General features: G+C 43.6%; 2 long non-coding RNA genes across 2 annotated transcripts; one reads left to right on the top strand and one right to left on the bottom strand.

The window, feature by feature from the left end:
• Window positions 1-396: 396 nt before the first annotated feature.
• LOC142803374 (uncharacterized) lies at window positions 397-2689 on the bottom strand. Its single transcript, XR_012894082.1, has 3 exons — window positions 2184-2689; window positions 2005-2070; window positions 397-705 (listed from the first exon to the last, which is right to left on the bottom strand). It is a non-coding gene; the product is annotated as an uncharacterized LOC142803374 (long non-coding RNA).
• A 1520-nt stretch (window positions 2690-4209) lies between these two features.
• Window positions 4210-23019, top strand: LOC142803375 (uncharacterized). The gene is made up of 3 exons (XR_012894083.1): window positions 4210-4299; window positions 15161-15221; window positions 22886-23019. It is a non-coding gene; the product is annotated as an uncharacterized LOC142803375 (long non-coding RNA).
• The last annotated feature ends 1575 nt before the right edge of the window (window positions 23020-24594 follow it).

Here is a 24594-nt window from a genome sequence, read left to right on the forward strand (position 1 = left end):
GCCAGGGCCCGATTTATTCGAAGACAGGCAGAAAAGGATTCATGGCAAAAATACATATCATCAATTAACAGTTCAGTCACACCTAAACACATCTGGGACCAGGTGAGGAAGTTCAAGGGAGAGTACTCCTCCTACACAATACCACTGCTTACAAGTCCAGACACACAATCAACACTAGAAGACCAGGCCAACCTATTAGGAGAACACTTTTATAAGGTATCATACTCAGCAAATTACACCAATACATTCCTGAAATATAAAGAAAATGCAGAAAGACAAAGATTGCCTACTAGCAGTACCTCAAATGAAAGTTATAACCTTCCGCTTACGCTGCACGAATTAAACAGGGTGCTCTCGGCCGGTAAAAAAACGGCAACAGGGTCTGACCAGATACACTACGCAATGTTCGCACAGATATCCCAAGCATCCGCGAAGGCACTTCTCCAATTCTTCAACAAAATATGGAACTCTGGCATAATGCCTGAAGGTTGGAAAAAAGCCATAGTCATACCATTCCTAAAACCTGGTAAACCCCCAACAACCCCAAGTAGCTACAGGCCCATTGCATTAACAAGTTGCCTTGCAAAAACTTACGAAAGCATCATAAATATTAGACTTACCTTCACTCTGGAATCAGAGCACCTAATAGACGCACACCAGTGCGGATACAAAAAGGGCTGTTCCACCACTGATCACATTGTTAGGCTGGAACAAGAAATTCGACAAGCATTTCTACACAAACAGTTCTGTCTCTCGGTCTTCTTTGACCTAGAGAAAGCATATGACACAAATTGGAGATACGGAATTCTCAGAGATTTAGCTAACTTAGGGATTCGCGGAAGATTGCTGAACTGCTTACACAATTTTTTATCGAATAGAACTTTTCAAGTACGTTTGGGTACGGTACTGTCACGAACATTTGTCCAAGAAAATGGTGTACCACAGGGCTGCGTTTTGAGCACCACCCTGTTTATAGTAAAAATGAACTCCATCAACAGGGCTATACCCCGTACAGTCATGCACTCCATCTATGTTGATGATCTACAAATTGCATGCCGAGCCTCCAGTCTATCATCCTGCGAAAGGCAACTCCAAATTACAATAAATCGGCTTACGAAATGGGCCGACCAAAATGGTTTCCGCTTTTCAGCCCAAAAAACCACAGCTGTTCTCTTTACACAAAAGAGAGGACTGTTCCCTGAACCCGCGCTCAAACTATACAACATCAACATGCCGGTAAAACAAGAACACATATTTCTAGGAATCACATTCGACCGAAAACTAAACTTTCTGCCACACATAAATGTACTGAAAACTAAGGCAAACAGAGCACTCAATGTGCTCAAAGTACTCTCCCATAAACACTGGGGTTCCGATCGATTCTGCCTTATACGTATTTACCGATCCCTTGTACGCAGCATTTTAGACTACGGATGCATAGTCTACGGCTCGGCGCGAAACTCATACATCCGCCGTCTTGACCCTATACACAACCTCGGTCTCCGTCTGTCAAGTGGTGCTTACAGAACATCACCTGTGCAAAGTCTATACGTAGAATGCAATGAGCCCCCTCTATGTGATCGAAGAGCATTACTAACCTTGTCATATGTTTTAAGAATAAGGTCGTCACCTGAACACATCTATATAAAATTGCCGCAAAATTTGACTCGCGCTCACACTATCTCAACAAACCGAACCTAATCAAACCACTTGTCCTACGTTTCGAGGAGTACTGCCGCTTTTATACCATTCCTGTTGAATCACTAGATGTCGCTATTAAACCACCAAGACTGCCGCCATGGTTTGACCTGTCAGAGCTATGCGAATTTTCACTTAGCCGTTTCAACAAAAAAAGCACCCCACCAGAACACATAATCCAAGAATTTTATACACTTCAGCACGAATATAGGGATTACGAAGAATTTTACACAGATGGCTCAAAAACGGAGGACCACGTGGGTATTGGGATTGTGACGACGAAAAGCGCAATTTCAGTGAAAGTACCTCGTAGTTTTTCCATTTTTTCAGCTGAAGCTTATGCCTTGAGTGAAGCAGTTCGGAAAATCATCGCTGAAAAATACGAGAAAGCAATCATATACACCGACTCACTAAGCACACTAAAAGCACTACATATAAAATCCGAATGTGAACCTATAGTAGGCGACATTCTAAACATGGTATACTTAAACAGCCAGGCAACCTGCATCCGTTTCTGCTGGGTCCCAAGTCATGTTGGGATACCTGGAAACGAAAAAGCAGATAAGTATGCTTCCCAGGCAGCCCATAAAACAGTAACAAAAGTAAAAATTCCCCTTAAAGATATCCAGAGAACGATTCGCCTGGCCCTACTAACAAAATGGCAAAAGCAATGGGACACCTGCACGAACAATAAGCTCCACCTGGTGAAACCCACACTCGGGGAATGGAAGACCTGCCGTCACCAGCAACGGTATATTGAAGTTGTATTATGCCGACTTCGCATTGGACACACACACTTGACACACAACTTCTTACTCGCAAAGGAAGAACAACCAACGTGTGAAAAATGCCAAGAAGCGTTAACACTTATGCACATCCTAATCACATGTCCTACCCTTGAAACACAGAGACAAAAACATTTCAGCAAGCTATACAAACAACACGTACCTTTACACCCTGCTTTGTTCCTAGGAGATGACCCTCTAGTACCTCTGCCTGAGTTGCTAAACTTTCTGAAAGAAAGTAACCTGTTAAATAAGCTTTAAAATCTCTTTTTTAGCGTCCATTTCTGAAAGTCTTGTGTCTGGCGCAGCATAGCCTTAGCTGCTTTTGCGCCATAAAAAACCAAATTAACCTAACCTAACTAAGTAATCTAAACTTTAACTTCGAATCGACATCCTAATGAGACCACCCGAGAAATCTCTGGACCTATCATATATAAAGCGCTGTATATTGTGCAACTAAGCTTTCTTTATAATTACAAGACGAGGAATTCAACTTTATTCTTCGAGTGAAAAGTCATTGCATTGATTGAAGAATACGTTCCACAGAAAGTTGTGCTTACTCTTATATTACGATAGGACTGGACTGGTGACATCTTATGTATAGCGCATACTCGACGGGATAGATCATAAGTCACCTAACACACCTACAGTGCTGACGTTCAGCAATGCAGTATTCTTCCATAAGCTACCGTCCTCTATGCCCTTCTGGATGCGCACACACTGGATGCTGTTGATAACCAGCTAGACCACCGTGTAACCAAAGTGAACTGATCATTGTATCTGTAAGGCTTTACGAATTTTGACACCGCAATGGGCAGGTGTTCTGCCTACAACAGTTGGACACTCTAATTTACCGGTATCCACGTGCACAGATTATTCAAAGAGAAGCTGTTCAGGCAAGATGCAAGTGCACGCAGCGTCAGGCAGAACCCACCATTGTCATAAGTGTTCCTCCTCCCGAGCCGTACATTACCTTCGCAAAAAATTCAGGGGCTTTTAAGCTTCGCTTTTAAGAATTGAGCGTGATAGCAATATCCTGTTCCTAGTGAGTGAACCACTTAGTGTGTATTTTTATCATTTAATGGTACTCTAGAACTGTAAATTTCGCATTAGTACAATGTATTAGATAAAGTTGAAAGTAGCTGGCATCAGTGAAGGTTTCGCATATGACTCCATTTTGTGTAAAAGGTAGCCTCCTTTGAACCACGAGCACATCTCACTTATTGAAATAATCAATATCACAATGTCTTTGAAGGTGTTTATGGAATTTTTAAATAAAGAAACAGCCCTGCTATTGAGCAAGGCTGCATGGTCAGCTAGCTCCGTTAATACTTGAGGCTTCACATCGCTAGCATGTAGCTGCCCACATGTTTATGTGAAAGTTACCATCAGAACGCTAGGAGGTCTGCAGTAATCTATAACACAAAAACGTTTGAGGAGTCGGTGTGCGCGCTGTGTTGAAGGAGCGTGAATTTAGTAATGTTTTAATTGCAGCTGCCTGATATGGCGAAATAATAAGTGCAATATATTTGTTCTCTGAAGCAAGACCTTCATTTTCATCAATGTTATTTATTAAAACAAAACACCAAGACATTTTAATGAAGACAAGAATTGCATCGTCATTTTCTCTTCTGACAGCAGCTGAAAACTGCTCGATGAATGGCAGGTATGATGTCACTCCTGTTCTATAAATACTCTGGTGGATGACAACTGCTTGTAGCTGGAACGATCAAGTGACGCCTTCTCGTTCTGATATGCTTATGTTCAAGATTACTGCCATGAACTTCGTCGCTGTCACCATATTGCTCACTCATCAGTAAGTATACTGACATAAAAATATACTCCTAGTGAAGTAGCGAAAAGTATTTTAGAACACTTAATCGTTTGTATGCTTACATGACGAGAAAATTGCTCGTTCATCCGTGACACGATGATCAGCGCTCTCAACAAACTTACCAAAATAACATTTTGTCACGCTAATTGAGCTTGAACCCGGACCCTCAGCCTCTAATGGCGAATGTGTTCACCCCTACAGCGGTGGTTCAATATGGCAGGTGTCCAAACAAGGAGCAGGAGCCCGTCGTCCATCTGCTAAAGTCGCTCGAAGCCACTGCTTGGTTCACCAGAGTTACTGGGCTGAAAATAGCGCAGCAAAAACTCTGGCTGTTCTTTAAACAGTGGTTTCTATAGCTATTTTTGTGGCTTTCAAACGTTCCTTGTAAATGGGGTGTCTGTCTTCCAGCTTCGCTTGCAAATTTAACGTTGCAGGCTTCATGTAGCTTCAAATTTTGTTATTCTTGCAAGTAATGTGATACGGCTGATGCTAGAGTGCCAATTGTATAAAACGAGCAGGTTTTTTTTTTTTTGAAAGCTTGAAAACGTTTACTGGTGAGTATACAGGACACACATATGTGGTTTTGTTGTTATTGTATGCACTCTAATAAAAATGGGAGGAAGAAAAGATCCAGGACAGAAAAAAACAAGATTGTTGCCAACTAGCAACCGATTTAGAGGTAAGAACATTGCACTCCAGGAAACATCAAGCGTATGTGTCAGTCAATTTTATCTCTATACAGCCCTGTAGTTTCTTGTCCTCTTTCCTTTGCGCCTTCAATTTTTATTAGACTACGAACCAACTAGCACAACAAAAGATTTTAGTCACTGTACGTAGAGCTGGGCTTAAGGAATTAAATACGCCCTTCTGGGTGCATCAAAATTCACTGATTGTGTGCGGTCACCTGCTGACTAATAAAGGCATGTATAATTGTGTGTGTGTTTTTGGGAAGAAATATTTTTGATCATAATTGTAAAGTTAAAATTTTTTGTCCATATTGCCTTGAGAAAGAATAATTAGATACTTCATCAGGCACATAAGAAATAAGTTTTTTTTCAACGTGATACCTTAAGAAATAACGCGTTAGTCGCCGTAATGTTTTGATGAATAGTCACTTTCTATTAAAATAGAAAAAACAATCAATATGTAAGAAATAAACAACCGGTCGGAAGCTGCACTGCAGGCGGTAACTCACGTGAAAAGCCCGTTTAAATAGATGACCATTCAGCAGCTGATTCAAGAAGTCTCTAGTGTAGAGCACAACACCGTGAAGGTCTTTCAGAAAAGGCTAAGGTGCAAAAATGCAGTTTAAAAGGGCCATTCAACAAGCTCATAATTTATTTACACCCCCGTAATGGGCTCAGCGATTCGTACAGTAGACCTCGGTGATCATGTTCTCCTAATATTACAGCGCGTCAAGCAGAGCCTCCAATTCGTAAAACAATTCCCTTGTGTTTTCACGAAATGTGACACAGAGTCGCTCCGTTGGCTTGACGTATTACGCAGCTCACCAATTGGTCTAAACCAGTCACGAAGACGGGCTGCACTTTTCCCTCCCTGTGAGAGAGACGAGTGATGAGGCCGTGTGAAGATTTGACACCAGATGACACCGATGTTCTAAACCCTGTAGCTTCCTCAATATAGCAGGTATTCGCGAAATCCTTGCCGCAGCATGTTCACAAAGTAAAAGTGCACACATTCCTGCTTCAAATATTTTGGTCCTCGGGTTCGTTTATTGTATTCACCCATAATTGCTCGCGATGCACGCCCGCTACGTACTTTCGAACGCGCCAGAGCAGTGAAATCAGTCAAGAATGCTCCTGCTGCCCTCTTGATAAAAATAGTGGCAACTAGAGGAACCTATGGGCGCACGCCATGCATTCGCGAAGCGGCGCGTTCGGCCACTGTGTATTCCATAACTCTGACCACTACGCTACGCTTCTTTTCATAATGGCGAATTACAGAGAACTGGCTTGCATAATGCGTTGTGGCTGTGATGCGAAAGGAACGCAGCAGGATAGCGCTCTCTATGAAGGCTTCATTCAATTTTGTTGAGGCGGAACGAAGAAGCTTTGCGAGACACCACTTAAGGCGATCGGGAAGACTGCACATACTTTTAATACCCAAAGTTTGTGAATACTTGTGCCAAAGACCTGCTTCAGTGGTCACGGGAACGCATGACTCTAGTAGAGTGTAAGAGAACACATGATGTGCTTGCAACAAGCTTTGAAAAGTAAAGCACTATGAGGGTAAAGAAAGGAAGTGAAACATTAAGGACTCGTTTTTTTTTTGTAAAAGACTAAGAGACAATGATGCCAAGGAAAACCTAAAAAATGTTGTTAAAATTATTTGTAAAGTAAAACAGAAGAAAGAAAAGTGGAAGAAAAAATGACTTCCTGCAGGCAGAAACCACGGGGCGAAGCTGCTTGGGGGGTGGTGAGGTTTGTGGTCACTGCTCTCTCTCTTTTTCTCTCTCTATATATATACATATATATACATATATATACATATATATGCGAAGGAAGTGTTACTTAAGGGCTAGTGTTTTTCTGTGCTTGCCACAATTTATTAAGATCTAACAGAAAATAGTGCCAGGCAAGTATAGGTAATGTTATTAAACCATATTGTAAAGTAAATGGGGGGGGGAAATGACTTGCCGTTGGGAGGTACCGAATTTGCTACCTCACAATAACGCGGTGCGGTTCGCAATTCGCAAACTTTAACAAAACCGGTCCATCGGTAGAAACCACTAGAAGTAATATATATCTATATATATATATATATATATATATATATATATATATATATATATATATATATATTGCTACGTGTATGCAATTGTAGCTCTGGCATAAGCCCTGAAATGACACCCACACGGGGGAAAACGACAACGTGCTTGTTGTGTTTTGTTTTCTCAAGCTTCGCCGGTGACCTCCAATACTGGGCGCTCTGTACAGCTTAGCAAGACCCGCTGTCGGTGTATAAATCTTCCCCTTAACACCTTTTTGGTGGAAGGTGTGGGGTATTCACACAACCCAGCTCTCAAACTCCGCAGTGGACACCAATGTTGTTCAGCCGGAATGCCTGAAACCGGCACTCAGGCCTCGCAGTTCCCGCTGGTTTCGTCACCAGTGATTCTCGCGATCTTCTCGACCCTGGCACGTTTTACGATATGGACAGCATGGGCATCGCAGAACGGCTCGCATTTTTCGAGTGCGTCAGCAAGCACTACAGGTGGGAAGAGACGCTTATGCTGGCAAATATTCTTTTCTACCTACGGGGTACGGCACGTGGCTGGTATGAGGCGCATGAAGGCTATTAACCAGATGGGACATGTGGAAGCAAAATCTTCGCGAATTGTTCGGTGGGTCAGTTGCACGTCAGATAGCAGCCAGGTGGGAATTCGCGCCGCGTGTTCAATCATCAATAGAGTCGTACGTTGCATACATCGAAGACCTACTGGCACTAAGGCGGAAGACTGACAAACACCTGATGGAGGCGGACAAGATCAGCAACGTCTTGAAGAGTATTGCTGACGATGCTTTCAACATAATTATGTGTAAGGCACCTCTGTCGACTCTATCATTTAGAAATGCCGACAATTTGAACAGGCTGAAACCAGGCGAATAACTTACCACTTCACGAGACTTCCGAACACCACTGTGACTTCGTCTTGCGAGGATTCTGTGATGCCCCGTCCACTTGCGCCTCCTGCCAATATCGCAAAATTGTTCATCATGAGCTGAAGGTCATGGCACTTGCTTTCTATCAGCCCTCTACGCAAGACAACTGTGTAAATAACAGTCTCGCTTGTTCAAGCCGTCATACGTCAGGAGTTTGCCAACCTGGCCGTGAAGGTTCCCCAGCCCGGCAGGCACATGCCGCAGCCCACGAGCCCTCCAGTCCTCAGCGTTGACCGCCATAGAGCTTCACTTGTCGCTGCAGCAGCTTCAGCTGTTCGATTTTCACCACGCTACCGAAATCTCTCTGAGTGGCAAAAGAACCGACCCATCTGCTTCTCTCACTTTTTTGTTGGGTCCATTTGCCGCCATTGCCGCTACAGATGGTATTTCCGGCCAAGCTTTCCCACATATTGCCGTCAGTATCGTGGACACCATTCGCAAACCGCTTTTTGAATGGCTATTTTCAGGACCCTTCCCCTCGCCGTTTATCTCAACACTCCGAACCATCCGCACTGACGTCGTCGCCCAGAAAAACAGGTCTAGCCACTCGCCGTCAGCTTAGGGTCACCCGTCGAGCTCTCCTCAACGCCGCCGCTCTTCGTCACCGGCCTAATCTGGTCATCCTCCCGGAAACTGACAAGTGCAGCCCCTTGAGGTGGTACTGAGCTGACGACAAGGAGCGAAAACCTTCAACCGGCTCAAAATTGATGATGATATTTGGTGTTTCTTGGGACAAGGACCGTTTGATGACCAAAGAGCACCAGTTCATGGGACAAGAGATGTGGACAATGATTGTAATTAGCCGATGTTAAGGGCCTTAAAATTCTTCACGTTAAGGTGGGTAAAATATAGAAGTAATAAAATCATGACTATGCCATGAAAAGAGTGTGGTGATAATTAATGAAGAAAGTTTGTGATGATAGAAACTATGGTGGACATGTATGACATTAGCACAAGTGCCTCGATAGTTCACATGTGCACCTTAATTTGCGTTCAAGGGCCGTCAAGCAAGAGCTTTGTTGTGTGTAGCCACCACAGTCGAGATATCTATGGAGAGGTCGTGCTGCAGAATGCCCGGGTATATGATATGTAATGTACGAACTTCTCTCGAAAAAGGTAACTATGAGTCAAGTGTAAAAAGTGGTTCCCTACCGACGAGCATTGCAGGGCGAAGCGGTATCTGTTGTTGGTAGGGTAATTAAAGTGTTGTTTTCTAAGCGTGTCTAATTTTTTACACTGGATGAGAATGTGAAGTACAGTGAGTGCTTCTCCAAATCTATTACACACAAGTGGATCGCCACCAGACAAAAGAAATGAATGTGTAGTGTATGTATGGCCTATCCTTAACCTTGTATCACTTCTGTGCGGCGTGATTTTGATACTGACAGCCAATGACCAAGTTGTGGCTTGATGATATGCAATTGGACGAGCGCCGCCTGGAACCACCTTCCCGCCTCCATCGCCTGTATAACGGACCAAAAAGACTTCAAGCTCGCCATACATGATGCCCTGTAGAATTTTTCTTTTTTTCCTGTTTTCTGTTTTTTTTTAACTTTTTAACTGCACTTACGATTGTTCAAACCACTCCTTTCTGTAGTGCCTTCGGGCCTTGAAAGTACCTTTAATAAATAAATAAATAAATAAATAAATTAATTACCTATTTGTGTGTCCCATGTGCCCTGCCAATAACCCCTCAGCTTTCGTTTTAGAAAAGGTTTCAAGTCAAGTGCAGGAATTGCTATCGATGCATTAGTAGCGGCTTTGTTAGTGAATCCAGCTAGCTGGTCCTTCAGACTTGTATATCGCGGTGTCCTGGAAACCAACAGACTACAACATGCTGCTTGGATGAATAAACTGCGAATAAGAGTGAATAAGCGAGACAAGGGCAGGGTTCTTGTGCTTTTTAAGAGTTTTCAGATCTTTTATTACGCTTAAGGAATCTTTGTATAATACTTCCTTCTGTAGTTTTATTTGTTTATTGTGTTTACCAGCCGCAAGTGTCGCATAAGCTTCGCCGGTGAAAATTCTTGTATCTGCAGGGTGCAAAACGCCGGCTTCCCAAAACGATGGGCCAACGGCTGCGTACAAAACCAAAGTGTTGGTCTTTGAGGCATCCATAAAGAACTCAGGACATGTGTATTTCTGTTGTAGTTCTAGGAAGTATGTCTGAATATGTGCACTTGGTGCGTGCTTTGTAACCTGCAAGAAAGACACGTCGCAATCTATCGCCTGCTACTCCGGCTCCAAATTCAAGACGCAATTTAATTCCAGTTTTTCTTGATGGCCTTTCTGTTACTGGTCTAATTGACACTGGTGCCCAAATATCTGTTATGAGTTCTGCACTTCTATCTCGCCTGAAAAGGTTCTTACAGCTTCTATTTTCTCTGCTGTTAGAATGGTAACGGAAGCCGCAAATCGGTCGGCGGCTGCATTTCCGATGGAGGCGGAATTGTTGTAGGCCCGTGTACTTAGATTTGGGTGCACGTTAAAGAACCCCAAGTGGTCAAAATTTCCGGAGCCCTCCACTACGGCGTCTCTCATAATCAAATGGTGGTTTTGGGACGTTAAACCCTACAAATCAATCAATCAGCCGCAAATTGGTGCTTGGCATGTGCACTGCACGCATTACTGTTGCCAGCCGTCACACTTCTGTTCTCTCCGGTGTCTTCCAGTTTCAGTTTCAGTTTCAGTTTTATTGAGCATTTTCTTCACAAAGTTGCGAAAAAGAAAACGCAAGGATAAGAGCAAAAAGCTGCTATGTTAGCAGCTTGACGAGGCTTCTACCCCTTTTCACTTGGCATTACAAAAAAAAAAAACAGCAGAGCAGAAAGCATGAAAAAACAATTTGACGTCGATTTTCAAAACTTCAAGAAATTAGGAAATAAAAAGAAAATGCATCAAAATTACATCAGTTTCAGGTTTACTAAGATAAGCAAACCACAAAGAGAGAAAAAGAACAAAAAACAAAATAAAACAGCGTGCGTTCAATCATGAAACAATGCACACGTTGCTAAACGGCTACCAAAGTATTACAAAATGATTATACAACGTTTACAACACTGGGTATGCGAAAAGCACAAGTTTTAATGCACAAGGGAAACACTGACGAGTGAAATGTTGCACGTTTTACTCGTAAAAAAAAAGCAACGAAAAAAATGTCAAAGAAAGCAAGCATCATAGGATACCATGTTACACACGAGCACTAATATAGGTTGTTTCTTTTACATATAGTACTCTAGCCGGACAACTAGAAGAAGCTAAACTACACGCCGCCATTTTCGATGAGAAGGTTCTTAAGTTGTTTTTAATGTATATTAAAGATGTCGATGTTTTTATTTTCAAACATGTTAAAACAAGCTGGAATACAGTGTTCAAGTCTTCTCAAACCGTGATTAGTTCGCGAATAAGGAACGAACCAGGAAGGCCTTTTCCGAATGTCATAATAGAATTGTGTATTTTTTCTGAGGTTACACAGTTTAAGAAAACAAGCGTTGTTTGATAGCAAGCTTTGTTTGTATTTCATAATAAGGTTGAAACTGTGTTTGTGATCGATCGGCAAAATCTTATATTCTCTGAATAAATGACTTGTATGTGCGTCGTATGGTACGTTTGCAATATGACGAATCGCTTTTTTCTGCAGTAAAAATATTTTGTTCCAATTTGCTTTAGATGTCTCTGCCCACACTAGACTACAATAGTTTATGTGAGATGAAAACAACGTATTATAGAGTAAAAGTTTAATGTTTGCTGGAAGTATCTGTCGAAGTCCATGCTTGCCCACACGACGTCATCTTTTGAATTTACTTTTTAACCGCCTACTACACCCTTATCGATTGTTCTAATGGCTTTTTATGGCTTGACTTGCATTTGTTCACCGATTTCGATCCTTCAAGTTGCACTCGCCTACAATCCATGGAGTCTTCACGGCTACCGCCCCAAGCTGCTATGTACGTTTCTATGCCGCGCTTTCCGTTCGTTCCAGATGGAGACTATCTGGTGGCTCCCCTCATTGATGTAACCCTTACAGTCCACATCGCACTACCATGTACTATAATGGTCGTTGCAAACAACACGATGCTACTTCCTGTTCTCCACGTCGACCCAAGTTTTTTCCCAAGACATTAATTTTAGCCGAACTTTTCCAACTTGATAAAAGTTCTATTTCTTCTTTCACCCCTGACACTAAAACCAGGGCGAAAGCTGTCATCACCCCGCAATATAAGGTGTTCATCGACAAAGCGATATCCGGTGACCTACTACCATTCCAAGTAGCAGCACTCCGATTGTTCTATTTTTTACATGGATATGTTTGACGTCAAAGGCCATCCCCTGGGCCGCACAAGCTCCGTATCCCACCGCATCGACACCACCGACGCCATTCCACTCCACAAACAACCTTACCGCGTGTCTCGTACTGAGTGCCAAGAGTTTCAACGGGAGGTCGACAAAACGTCTATAAAACAAGCCACCGAGCCTTCATCGAGTTCTTGGGCATCCCCCTGTGGTTTTAGTTAAAAAGGTCAACAGCTGACGCGTTTGCGTCGACTATCGCCACCTGAATCGAATCACTAAGAAGGATGTTTATCCTCTGCCCCGAATCGATGATGCGCTCGACTGCCTCCACGGTGCCAAGTATTTTTCATGCCTTGACCTTTGATCCAGGTACTGGCAAATTTCGGTCTACGACCACGACCGCGAGAAGACAGCAGTTGTCACACCAGACGGCCTTCACCAATTTAAGATGATGCCTTTTGGGTTGTGCAATGTTCTGGCTACATTTAAACGTAAAGTGGAATCTCTTCTCCACAGTTTCAAAGGGTCAACCTGCATTTGCTATCTGGACGATGTAATTTTTTCTCGCCTTCCTTTGAAAGCCATCTGCCTCGTCTCACGGCAATTCTTGACGTTTTTTGTAGCGGTGGCCTCCAACGTTATTCGTCGAAATGAGCGTTTGAACGCCAACAGATTAAACTATTCGGCCACCTTGTTGACGCCACTGGTGTCCAACCCGACCCTGACAAACTCCGTGCAGCTCGCGGATTCCCAGTTCCGCTATCCACACAAGAAGTGGGCAGTTTTATTGGGCTCTGCTTGTACTTCCGATGCTTTTCATCGACTTCGCGGATATTGCTTGGCCCCACACGGATGTCCTTAAAAAGAACGTGGCCTCTTCCTGGTCCGAGGACCGAAAACATTCTATCGCGTCGCTGATTACTACTCTCAGATCAGCACTGGTGTTGACTCATTTTGATCCAACCACTCAAAGAGAGCTTCGCATTGATGCAAGCAGGCATGGAATTGGAGCTATAGGCGCTCAGATAAAGAATGGTACCAACCGTGTGATAGTCTACGCTAGTCGCCTGCTGTCGCAAGCGAAAAAAAAATACTTCATCACTGTGCAGGAATGCTTAGCCCTCGTCTGGTCCATCGCATGATTCCGTTCATATTTATACCAGTCATCACGGACCATCATGCGCCTTCCTGGCTGTCAACTCTTAAGCACCTTACAGGAAAAGTCAGCCGATGGGCACTACGATTACAGGAGCTGCCCAGCGATGCTGACTGTTTACCTCGACACCCCGTTGATCCATCTAACCCCATCGACTTGAAATCTGATGCCTGCGTTTTAGGCATCACTGACTTTGTGCACGTGGCGGGCGAAGAGCGCCGAGATCTATTGCTCTCTCCATCATTGTTTGTCTTCAATTGCACCATATTGATTCTTCACTTGACAGATTCCTGCTCACTGACCATGGTCGCTACTTTCTATCTCGTGTGGTAGATGTTCTACTTCGATCTTGTGCTACCCGTCACAACTTCACCACATCTTACCACCCTCAGACTAACGTCCTTACGGAGCGCCTCAACCGCACATTGACAGACATGCTTTCTATGTATGTATCTAGCAACCACACTGATTAGGACATAGCTCTGCTGTTCGTCTCCTTCACCTACAATTTGTCGCATCATGAAGCAGCCAGCCACTCATCATTTTATTTACTTTTCGGACGTCATCCCTTACCGCCCTTCGACACCCTACTTTCATCTGACCAATCATGATTTGATTTGGTATATGGGGTTTAACGTCTCAAAACCACCATAAGATTATGAGAGGCACCATAGTAGAGGACTTCGGATATTTCGACCTCCTGGGGTTCTTCAACGTGCACCCAAAGTTGAGCCCATGGGCCTACGAGATTTCCGCCTCCATCGAAACTTCAACCGCCGCAGCCTGGATTTAACCCGTGACTTGCGGGACAGCGGCTGATTACCTTAGTCCCTAGACCACCACGGTGGGGCATCTAACCAACCATCCTCCACTTCGTACGCTCAGGATGCCTTCACCCGGGCCCTCATGGACGATCGGTGGCCCACGCTCGGTTATCGTCGTCGCAGACAGCACAACATTCTCTTTACGACCGTCGACATATGAATGCCGTTTATTATGCGGACTCTCCTGCTCTCCTGTGGCTCCCATCTCGACGTGTTGCCCTCTGCGAGAAACTATCACGATACGTCGGGCCCTATCGCGTCATTTGGCAGGTCACACCTGTGACCTATGAGACTTCCGCGACCACAAACTCATCGGCTGCTATACCCAGAACGGCAGTAGTCCACGTCTCGTCTTAAGCCTTACAACGCCAACTTGCTCATTAAACAGGTTTCGAGACGGTGCCTTGCCAGCCGGGGTGATGATACGTGTATGGAACTGTCACTACAGCACAAGCACTGAAATGACACCCAAAAGGAGGAAGACGACAACAACGTGCTTGTTGTGGGTTCGAATCTCGAGCTTCCCTGTTAGCCTTCATGACTGTGCGCTCTGTAGAGTGGCGTTAGCAAGACCCGCTGTCGGCGAGCCAAATATATCCTCCCCGCCGTAGGTATGTATATATATATATATATATATATATATATATATATATATATATATATATATCCGGGAGATACAACAGTGATGGTGAGAATCAGCCGAGAGTGTACATATAATTCATCCCGCAATGAAAACAATTTCCTGTAACAGGCGTGTATATATTCGCGCTCAATCAGTTTTACAACTCCCAATCGAAAGAACGATGACAGTTTAAGGATGAAAATCTGTATACATAGTACAGAATACTTCAAAACTCTTTGTAAATGTTGTTTTCATTTTCTTTCAGATTACATGTGGCCAGTGCGGCTGGGTACTTTGCGCTACCAACTGTCTGCCATAATACAGTGGTAAAGTATAACGCTAATAATGCAGAACAATGTTTTTACATGGATACTCTAAGGGACCGCAGGGCACAACATATGGGGGGGGGGGAGATTTATAAGGAACGAAATACAATCACATTTCAGAAATACAGCAACACAGAATACAGAATACACCAAAGGAAAACTAGAACTATCAGGCCGAAACAATAACATTTCACAAATAACTAGTAGCAATTCACAAATAAATATTAACATTTCACGCATTGACACAAAGATTTCCGTATAAAATGCAATTAAGCAATCTATTCAAAAGTGTTATCACACTCGAGAAACGAGTGGAATACTAATTGAAAAGACTAATGATCGTGGATGGTGGCAATGGTAGATGGCAGTGAGTTCCATTGATCAATTGCTAGTGCGAGAGGTGCACTCCTGTATATTTCAGTGTGAGCAAAAATGGCTTGACTTTAGAGGCGTGGTCTAATCTAGGCAAGATGTGATGCGCGAGTATAATACGAGATCGCGAAAAAGACGTGATGCTATGGCAGAGGGTGTGAAAGTACGCTAACCAGGCGAGTGTTCGACGCGAAGCGAGTTAATGCACATTAGGAGTGATTTTTAGTTTTGCGACGCTTAGAAATTGAGAATAAGATAAATTACCATGTTGCTGGTTGGGTCACTTAAATGTTATCAAGCACACGGTCTATAATCAGACAAGAAGTCTCAAGAAAACCCGCCCAAACAACCTAAGCACGGCCGCCCATCGCTCTCACCAATATATAGAAGCCATGCGCATGCAACCGACAATGGTCTCAGAAGTCGGGGTCACCGCCATTTCAGCTCACGACATCAGTCTGGGGTGAGCACCCGTTTATGTAGGCTTGTGCGTCTTTGTGTCGGAGATACCGTGCATTCAAAAACTGTATTCGATTATACTTACGCGCAACATTTTCAGGGAATTTCCAACGGTATGCCGTAAAAAGCTACTACATTCGGCAATAACGTCGCATTGATTCTTAGTGTATCGCAACGTGTCTCGAAGTCTGGCGAAATTGTGCCACATCCCATCACTTCACACCAGATCTATCTATCTATCTATCTATCTATCTATCTATCTATCTATCTATCTATCTATCTATCTATCTATCTATCTATCTATCTATCTATCTATCTATCTATCTATCTATCTATCTATCTATCTATCTATCTATCTATCTATCTATCTATCTATCTATCTATCTATCTATCTATCTATCTATCTATCTGTATATCTATCTATCTATCTATCTATCTATCTATCGATCGATCGATCGCGTTAGTTCGCAGGCATTGGAATATAACCATGGTTCTAAACATGATGATGCCATCGCGCGATTCGATAGGGGAGCTTTTTTAGCGTTATGCTAATTGTTCCCTGCGATAGCGGTGTTGCCGCTGTTAAGGAATGGCACCATGCCTGTTTATAAGATGAAGAAAAGTATAGGACAGCTTCACACTAGTAGTACTAAGCCTGAATGAACTGCGGGACTGGAGCCTTCATTAGCATACCAGCCAAAAGATAGCCAGCATACCGGCTTTGAGATAGCCATTTAATAAATGTATATGCTGTGCTTCAATTCAAGACAGCACCGTGGACAGTCCACGCTGGCAGCTTTCGAGACAGCATCTGGACATAGCACTTCAAGAAACTAAACGCCTCTATTTAACTGATGCACGATAAAATGCCAACTTGCGTCGAGAAGACAAACCTTAGAAAGCTAACAAAACCTAACTGTGGTTTCTTCTACTTTTGTGTTCAAATTTGCGGAAAATAGAACGTAGCTTGTCTTGAGAGCCCACATTGGAAAAACATCGCCGTCTCACAATGCATAGTGCCACGCTTCGAGTCACGCCATGTTAGTTTTTCGAAATCTGGCTGTTTTTACTTGTGTCGCACATTCACATTATCTTTGCTTTTTTTTTGAAGACGATAGTCTTTCTTAGGGTACTTCGACGCTAAAGTTTTGGTCTGTCTGTCTATGTGTTCGTTTTTTTGCGCCGCTGAAACGATACCCGACATAGCTAAAATCCAACCAGATCCACAACGCCCACCGACATTGCTCTAGTTTCTGCGTTCATACCTGGGCGATTGTCGAATAAAAAGAAAAAAAGTGTGCATATATGAGGCGCAATATTAGCACGCCAATACTACGTGGTGTGTTTCTTCATACTAGAGAAGGCATACATAAGTTATTCTAAGGACCATATTGTATATCACGCGGCTGTGACAATGCAACGCTATGCACAAAAAAAGAAAGTGCTTCTTACGCTTTACTAAGACGACACGGTGGTCGCACACACCCGTCGCCTTGCATTCTACACATTACGACCTCCGAGACAGGCGCGCACGCCGCCCGCTTGCCATATCAGCGGCCATTCTTTCGTTTTCCATGGTAACTGCCAGATGGCACTCATGTCTCACACCGTATAGAGTTACTGTATATGCTAAAAGTAGCCCATACAGTAACTCTAAAACCATAGAGTGCCTCAATGCAGTCGTTCGCCTCCACTGCGCGCCTTGAGCCACTTGCTCCAGAATCCCATTGACCAATTTTTTCGCGCAGAACATCAAATAGATGTTTTTTGCACTCTCTTTAGACGCAAGATTATCATCTTTCGATGAAACTTCTCTTGAAACATGTAGACATGGCGTTAATTTCTTATTCCACTAATACCTCGAAAGAAATACTATCATCAAGGGTTTCATCACATGTTGCTGTCTCTGCAAGCGTGCTTTAGAAATACTGCAATAAATCTCAATAACAGCGCGATTTGTAACAAAAAAAGTAGCAAACCAGCAAACATAACTTTTTCCTCTGCAATCCTAACGCAAGTCAGGTGTCGGATATAAATATTGTTTGAGTAAATGAAAATTAAAATTTCGCAGATACCACATGCCATCAGAACCGACTCATACAACGCACGTCGAGAGGGCGACGGTTGCGAAATGTTTTTAGCAAAATGTTACAATAGAAGATAAACATAGTGCAGACGTTATACGTAAAGATATGTGTGTGAAAAGTCGCATATGCTTCATATGACCAGTTTTTTACAGCTAAATAATGGTAAAAAGAGCAACATGGCTATCACCAACAAAAGAAGCGTTAGGCAGGTGTTTGTAATAGCATTTATCCGCACCCACACTGAGCATTGCACGAACTATATATGAAAGGAAGATATTAGGCTAAACGTCGGCATTGTTAGAACCATACCAACTTCATACAATTTATCCTAACTTTAAAAATGGCGTAGTGTAACTTTAGGTGTCCCAATAAGAATGACAGATTATGTAATATGCAAATTTTATGTGACCCAGTTTAGCTGTTGCAGAGTATACGTAGGTCAATCTGAATTATGCAGCAGCGTGAACTGAGAGACTAGAGCACAGTGGTGACATCTTACTTATTATTAGATGTCACCACTTGCAGTAGGCATTCAGCTTTATTCGTGTTTTAAAAGAACGCTTCTTACCTTCATTAACACCCAAGTCAAAAGCGATGTGGCTCATCGAACCCTCGTTGACGAGTTCTACAGGTTGCCACAGGAAGTCAATAACTGCTAAATAAATTCTGTTCAGGTGTTTTTTGGTGCCCACAAGCAATAGTGACTCGTAAGTGCAATTGTAACAGAGAGGTATGCGGTAGAATTTCGGCGAGGTCATTCTTTTAGAAACAACTGAAAAGCTTCGCAATTGAACTGATCGATGTGAACTGTCCGACTGACGTCGTAAATAGGTGCTCAGCGGGGAGATTCCAGGACCCGCTTTTCTTTTTTTATCCGTCCTTGATTACTCATTTTACGACATTTTGCTTTGTGAAATTTTTGGGGCTGCAGGCGATGTAATAAAACATTCAGGATGAACTGCCTTCTCAAATGATAGCGGAGTGTTTCTTGCCCTGCTTAGAATAATTGACCACATATTTCTCACCCATGGTTACATACTTCGATGGGTCAATATTCTTGAAATCAAGAAATATTTTCATAGCAATAAAAACTGCTTGAGATTCGTTCCACATTATTTTACCCAGGCTTGACAACTCTTCTTGCGGTTTGACAGATAATCAACGTGCATGCCATATCGTTATGTAGGTCGATAATATTGTGATTATTTTATGATTGTCTTCATCGGGCCACTTACCTGGTGTTAAACACCCTATTGTGGATGCTTTTGAGGCTCCTTGTGATGCTCGTAAGGCCGCCTATGAAGTTCCATGCAATTGTTTCATCTGGTTTTAGTGCTTTAACTGACTTTCTGCGGTTGATGTTAGGCTGCGTCGGTATTTTACGCCCAAAATTACGCCCAAAAACAGATTAATTATTTCGAGCCATTTTTAAAATGTGATAAAAGAGATTTCTCCTTCTCACAAAGACCAGCTTAAGAATGCCAGCTCATACTGGTTATCATGGAGACAACGAGTTCGAGACCCTGGAAGAGGCTGTTTTTTTCTAAGCTAATCGTGACACATTTTTACTTGAGAATATGATGAGGTAAACAGGTAAGAGTGGTATGCCAAGAAAACATTTATGAAAGAAACAGCTTGAAGTCCCACTTTACGTAGAGCATATCTCACACAGTATGAAAAATTTGTAGGGCGACAGGCCATAATCATTGTGTTTTCAGCCGCCTGCAAACACTCGCTAGCCTGTGCTTAGGAGTGGCTCGCGGAAAGACTAGCAACGTAGTTTTCACCACAAAACACGAGTGTTGTTTCAATACCTGTGCCACACATGGAGTTTAGAGCATTCCGATGACTTGCGATAAGGTATGTGTTAGCCAAACCATCCTTCTCATCAAAGCTAGGATACCAGAGCATTGGCCTTATTTGCACTTAAATATTGTCGCTAAGCTGGCCCACAACTGCAATGTATGTGGTGGGCACCCACATTTCAGCAATTTTAGCTGCCCGGGAAGGAGCAAGAGCTTAAAGGAGCGTGAAATGAGGCAGACATACTACATTAGAAAAAAAAGTAGTGAAAACTATCAGCACATTATTGTTTTGTGTCTTACCAATTCAGTATTTAGCAACCATGATGAGAGCCCCGCCGCGGTGGTCTAGTGGCTAAGGTACTCGGCTGCTGACCCGCAGGGCGCGGGTTTGATTCCCGGCTGCGGGGGCTGCATTTCCGATGGAGGCGGAAATGTTGTAGGCCCGTGTGCTCAGATTTGGGTGCACGTTAAAGAACCCCAGGTGGTTGAAATTTCCGGAGCCCTCCATTACGGCGTCTCTCATAATCATGGTGGTTTCGGGACGTTAAACCCCACATATCAATCAAATCAACCATGATGAGAAAGGTGATACTGTTTTCTTACACCTAGTTGGGTCATAGGTGACAGTGTGGTACCGAACGTGTGTTGTGAGGTTTCCTCGTTGAACGCTTCTTCTCCATAAGTGAACAGTTTTTGGTTCAAGCGTTGAATGCTTCCGCTTTTTTTTTTCATGTGAGATTTTGCTCGATTTCCTTCAAGCCTTCAGAGAGGCAGCTCCCAATTATGAGATACGTTTGGAAAGCAGACGCTGGTGCCATGCGATAGCAGCGTTCATTAAAATCCCACAACATGCAATGAAATTTTAAGCTCACACCTCCCTTAAGCAACAATCTATAAAGTTGTGGTGCAGTGGCGCTCGTGCAGAGACTCTGGGACGAAAGTGTTTCAACAATTTGGTGAATTGAAGTTCCATCTGTTTTCACTTCTGGTTATTACTCCAAAACACATTTTGCGCCGGACAGCTGCGTTAAGCCGGTTTGCGACTACGCATTTCCTTATGTCATAAGTATTGCATCGTGTATAAGGTGCATATTATCCGTTTGCATAGCTAGTGACAGGGTATGTTCACATTGGTGTTCTTGGTACCACAAGTTTTTTTGTTTTGTTGTTTTACAAAGCGCCCATCACTCTTCTGAATGGTCGTTGCGTGCTCGCTACAATTGTGAAAGCCTAGCAAGGTTCCCGTTTATGACCATGGCTGGGCTTTTGAGGCTAAAGGGAAGATTGTACCATGTGCTCTCGTTAACACACGTCGCGTAAGCTCTCTAGTGCGGCAAAATAACTCTACATGTATGGTAGGGCATGGCTTTGACAACACGCATGAGGACATAGATCTGGGGAGGTCGGAATCTCCGCAAACGGAAAGAGAAAACTGAAACTACTTTGTCCATTGGCCGTACGTATGGTCGCATCAGTAGTTGTCGTATATGCTGTGGGCCCGTCAACACTAACGTGAATAATGTGACGTACTTTACTCTGAATATGAAAGCGCCTGAACAAGGTCTTTCTTAACCACTTTGAGAAAGCGAAACGGCAGTGAATTTATCTCGCGAAAGTTGTACTGCTTCGAAAATGTCTTCTGGACCCGCTATCTCGAAATTCGCCCAAGGCCTTGTTTCATCTACAACCCTTCGGCTTTTTAGTCTGCTCTTGCTGCACGACAAACCACGCCACAAAGAACTGATCTGGGCCCCGCCCATTCGAGTCACTACTACAGCGAGTCGGCTCAGCAACACGCCAAAAGATTCGTTAAACAAGTGGATTGCTCCTTTGAGTTGGACGCACTTCTCCTGGAGCACCTTGTCATCTACCCCGACATCACCCAACACTATCACCTCGAACTGTATGCCTACCCACCCCCTCACGATAGCCTTCGTATGATGTCCCAGATCGCCTCGCGCCTACTCCGGACCCAAACCTTTCCGTGCCCCGTTGTGTACTCCTACGTACACTATGGCGTTATAGATTCATACTGCTGTCTATGTGGAGGCGTTGCCTGGCTCAACCACATTTTCTGGGCTTACCCGGAGCACCTAACACCCACCAACCTGTCGTATCGCAATCCCTCACCGAGGAGCTAAGGGGTGCTCTTCTTATCAGTACAGACTAAGACGAGCAGACACAGGACCTAGCAAGAGATGAGGACACAGTCGAGAAACACGGCCTGGCAACATGCATTGCCTGCTAAACCTCCCCTTATACCCCTAACTTTTAATTCATTAAGTTGTCACTCACTCACTCACTCACTCACAATTGTCATTGACCTTGTAGACAAACCTATACAGATCCAGGTGCGCGCGGCTGCGCAGAGACGTGTCTACATGCAAATGAGGCCCTTGGTAGTGGTGCGGTCACGTTCCTATTTGTAAATACTGCTTTCTAATAAGTGCTCCCGTGTTCATAGTGGGCTCATTGACGATCACCCGTTACTGGTTTCTCGTACGGTAATGTGATACTCCGTCGACGTTATCGAAGCCACTTGTCATTACCGCTGTGCCTCAAATATTGGTGCCTGGATAAGAACGCATGCTCATCGTTGTTGCCTGCAACAACTGTAGTGTTCTCGATGACATGCGCATGAACGTCCCATTTCCAACATGAAGAGAGAAAATAGCAAAAAAGTAGTGCTGCACAATGGGGTGAAAAAAAAAACTGAAAGAAAAATGGAGGGGTATTATTGGAGGCACGCATGCGGGAAGCTCCACTTCACGCGAGAAACCCCGATTTCGCCATTGTGCATGGGCTTTTGAATGCGTATTATCTGAATTGCTGCATAATAGATTTTCTGTTCTTGTCAGTACTAGAAAGATAACTCACAGCTCTTGCTTTGACTGTAATTGTATCAAAAACATATAATTCACTCGTTCACTGCTCTTTTCAGAGTTGCACTGATCCACAAAATCCAGAACCCGAATGCGGACCAAACTGCCGATGTGTTTACAGTGAGACCCCTGGTTTGGGTGGTAGAAAATTGATGCACTGCTCAGCTTAATAAAAACTGTGTGCGACATGCAAGTGATGTGTTTGTACAATTGATTTTGCTACAGCAGTGAATGTACGTCTATGCATCTAATATGCCGAGCTTAACACTTCTCCAATAAAAGATGGGAATGATAACTTCAAAGAAAAAATATGCGGTTCAACATCCTGCACACGGCGGGATCCGTGTTACGCGTGTAATTATGTGCTTAGGAACGAAGTGAGCCTAAGTGTTAATGCTGGCCCATAATTAGGAGGGGAACAAACAGCGCGTGGCGTGGGACCTGGGCCCCGGAGAAATAAATACTTGCTCCAAGGAAGCGGTATGCCTTCTGAAATCCGGTAAGCATGCACTGACAATTACCACGGCGTTTGGTCGTTAGTCAGCTGAATTTTAATCTACTTTTTGTCGACACGGCCTAACAAAATGTGAGGCAAATGGGACGCATTTTTTTATTAAAGTTGAGTACCAAGTAGCCAAAATCGTTAAGTACTTTTTCTAAACGAACTCCCGCTAAACCTGGCCCCTACAAGCGTCCAGATAACGTCGCATAAAATACAAGAGATAACAAGCTCCAGCGGAGACATTTCAGTTGGCGCCCACTTGCAGCGCGAACCCACAAACACAAAAAGAAGAAAAAGAAACGCTGCTGGCCAAGAGTAAACTTACTGTATATGCTACCTTTAGGTAGCATATGCAGCAACTTTAGCCGAAAGCGCCCGATTGCACTCTGCAGCCACGAACCGAGAGTGTAGCGGAATGCGAGCAAAGCGTGCGGTGGGTTCGCTCGGAAACCGAAGCGGTGGCAATGCTCTTTTTTGCCGCAAGACGCCGCCAGCCTTATTTAGGCCTCCGGCAATGTCACAGTGTCTGGCCACCTAAAGGAGCGCAGTTCAACCTCCTAAATGTTTCTCTCTCCATGACCGGGGTTACTGTTGGCGGATTATTTGCGCCAAACTAGCTACTTTAGAACCCTGTCAGGCTAAGAAACTTTTATGTTGGCAACATGGCTATTTGTTCATTACATTTAACATTGGTTCTGGCACATTTGTTGGCCAATTTTCTTATTATTGGTACGGGAAACAACAAAGATTCCTGCAGTTCACCTTCCGTTTTCTAGATTTTCTGTGGTGAAGCTTATGCGCACGTATGTCTAGCCCCAGCAGAAGGCTCGCATGCATCGAAGCATCTCCACGCAACGCACGCTGCCCCTGCAAAGAAGGTGTCGTGAATATAAGTGAAATTTGGCAGACGCGTGGCTACCACGCTACTTACGCTGCCCGCTATCTGTTCTGACGTTTATATCCGACGCTCATACAAAGCGAGCATTTTCGTGTAAGCTTGAGAAAAAAGAAAGCAAAATCTGCACTGAAAGGAAGATAGTATACATGTAAACTAAATCTAGTAATTTTGTTGTGTGGCTTGGAAAAGAAAAAAAAAACACTAATTTATTGTCTTATATTTCCACTGACTTATTGGCTGTGATTTTCATAAATTACTCCGTCTCTGGCGAGAAGTGTGTATTGCACAACTATTTTCAAGCTGACTTAGCATTTACTAAACAAGCCCATATAGCTGCTGCACTATCTGGTACAAAATATCGTTCATGG

The sequence above is a fragment of the Rhipicephalus microplus genome, chromosome 3, assembly GCF_043290135.1.
Source record: "Rhipicephalus microplus isolate Deutch F79 chromosome 3, USDA_Rmic, whole genome shotgun sequence".
In the NCBI taxonomy this organism is placed as follows: domain Eukaryota; kingdom Metazoa; phylum Arthropoda; class Arachnida; order Ixodida; family Ixodidae; genus Rhipicephalus; species Rhipicephalus microplus.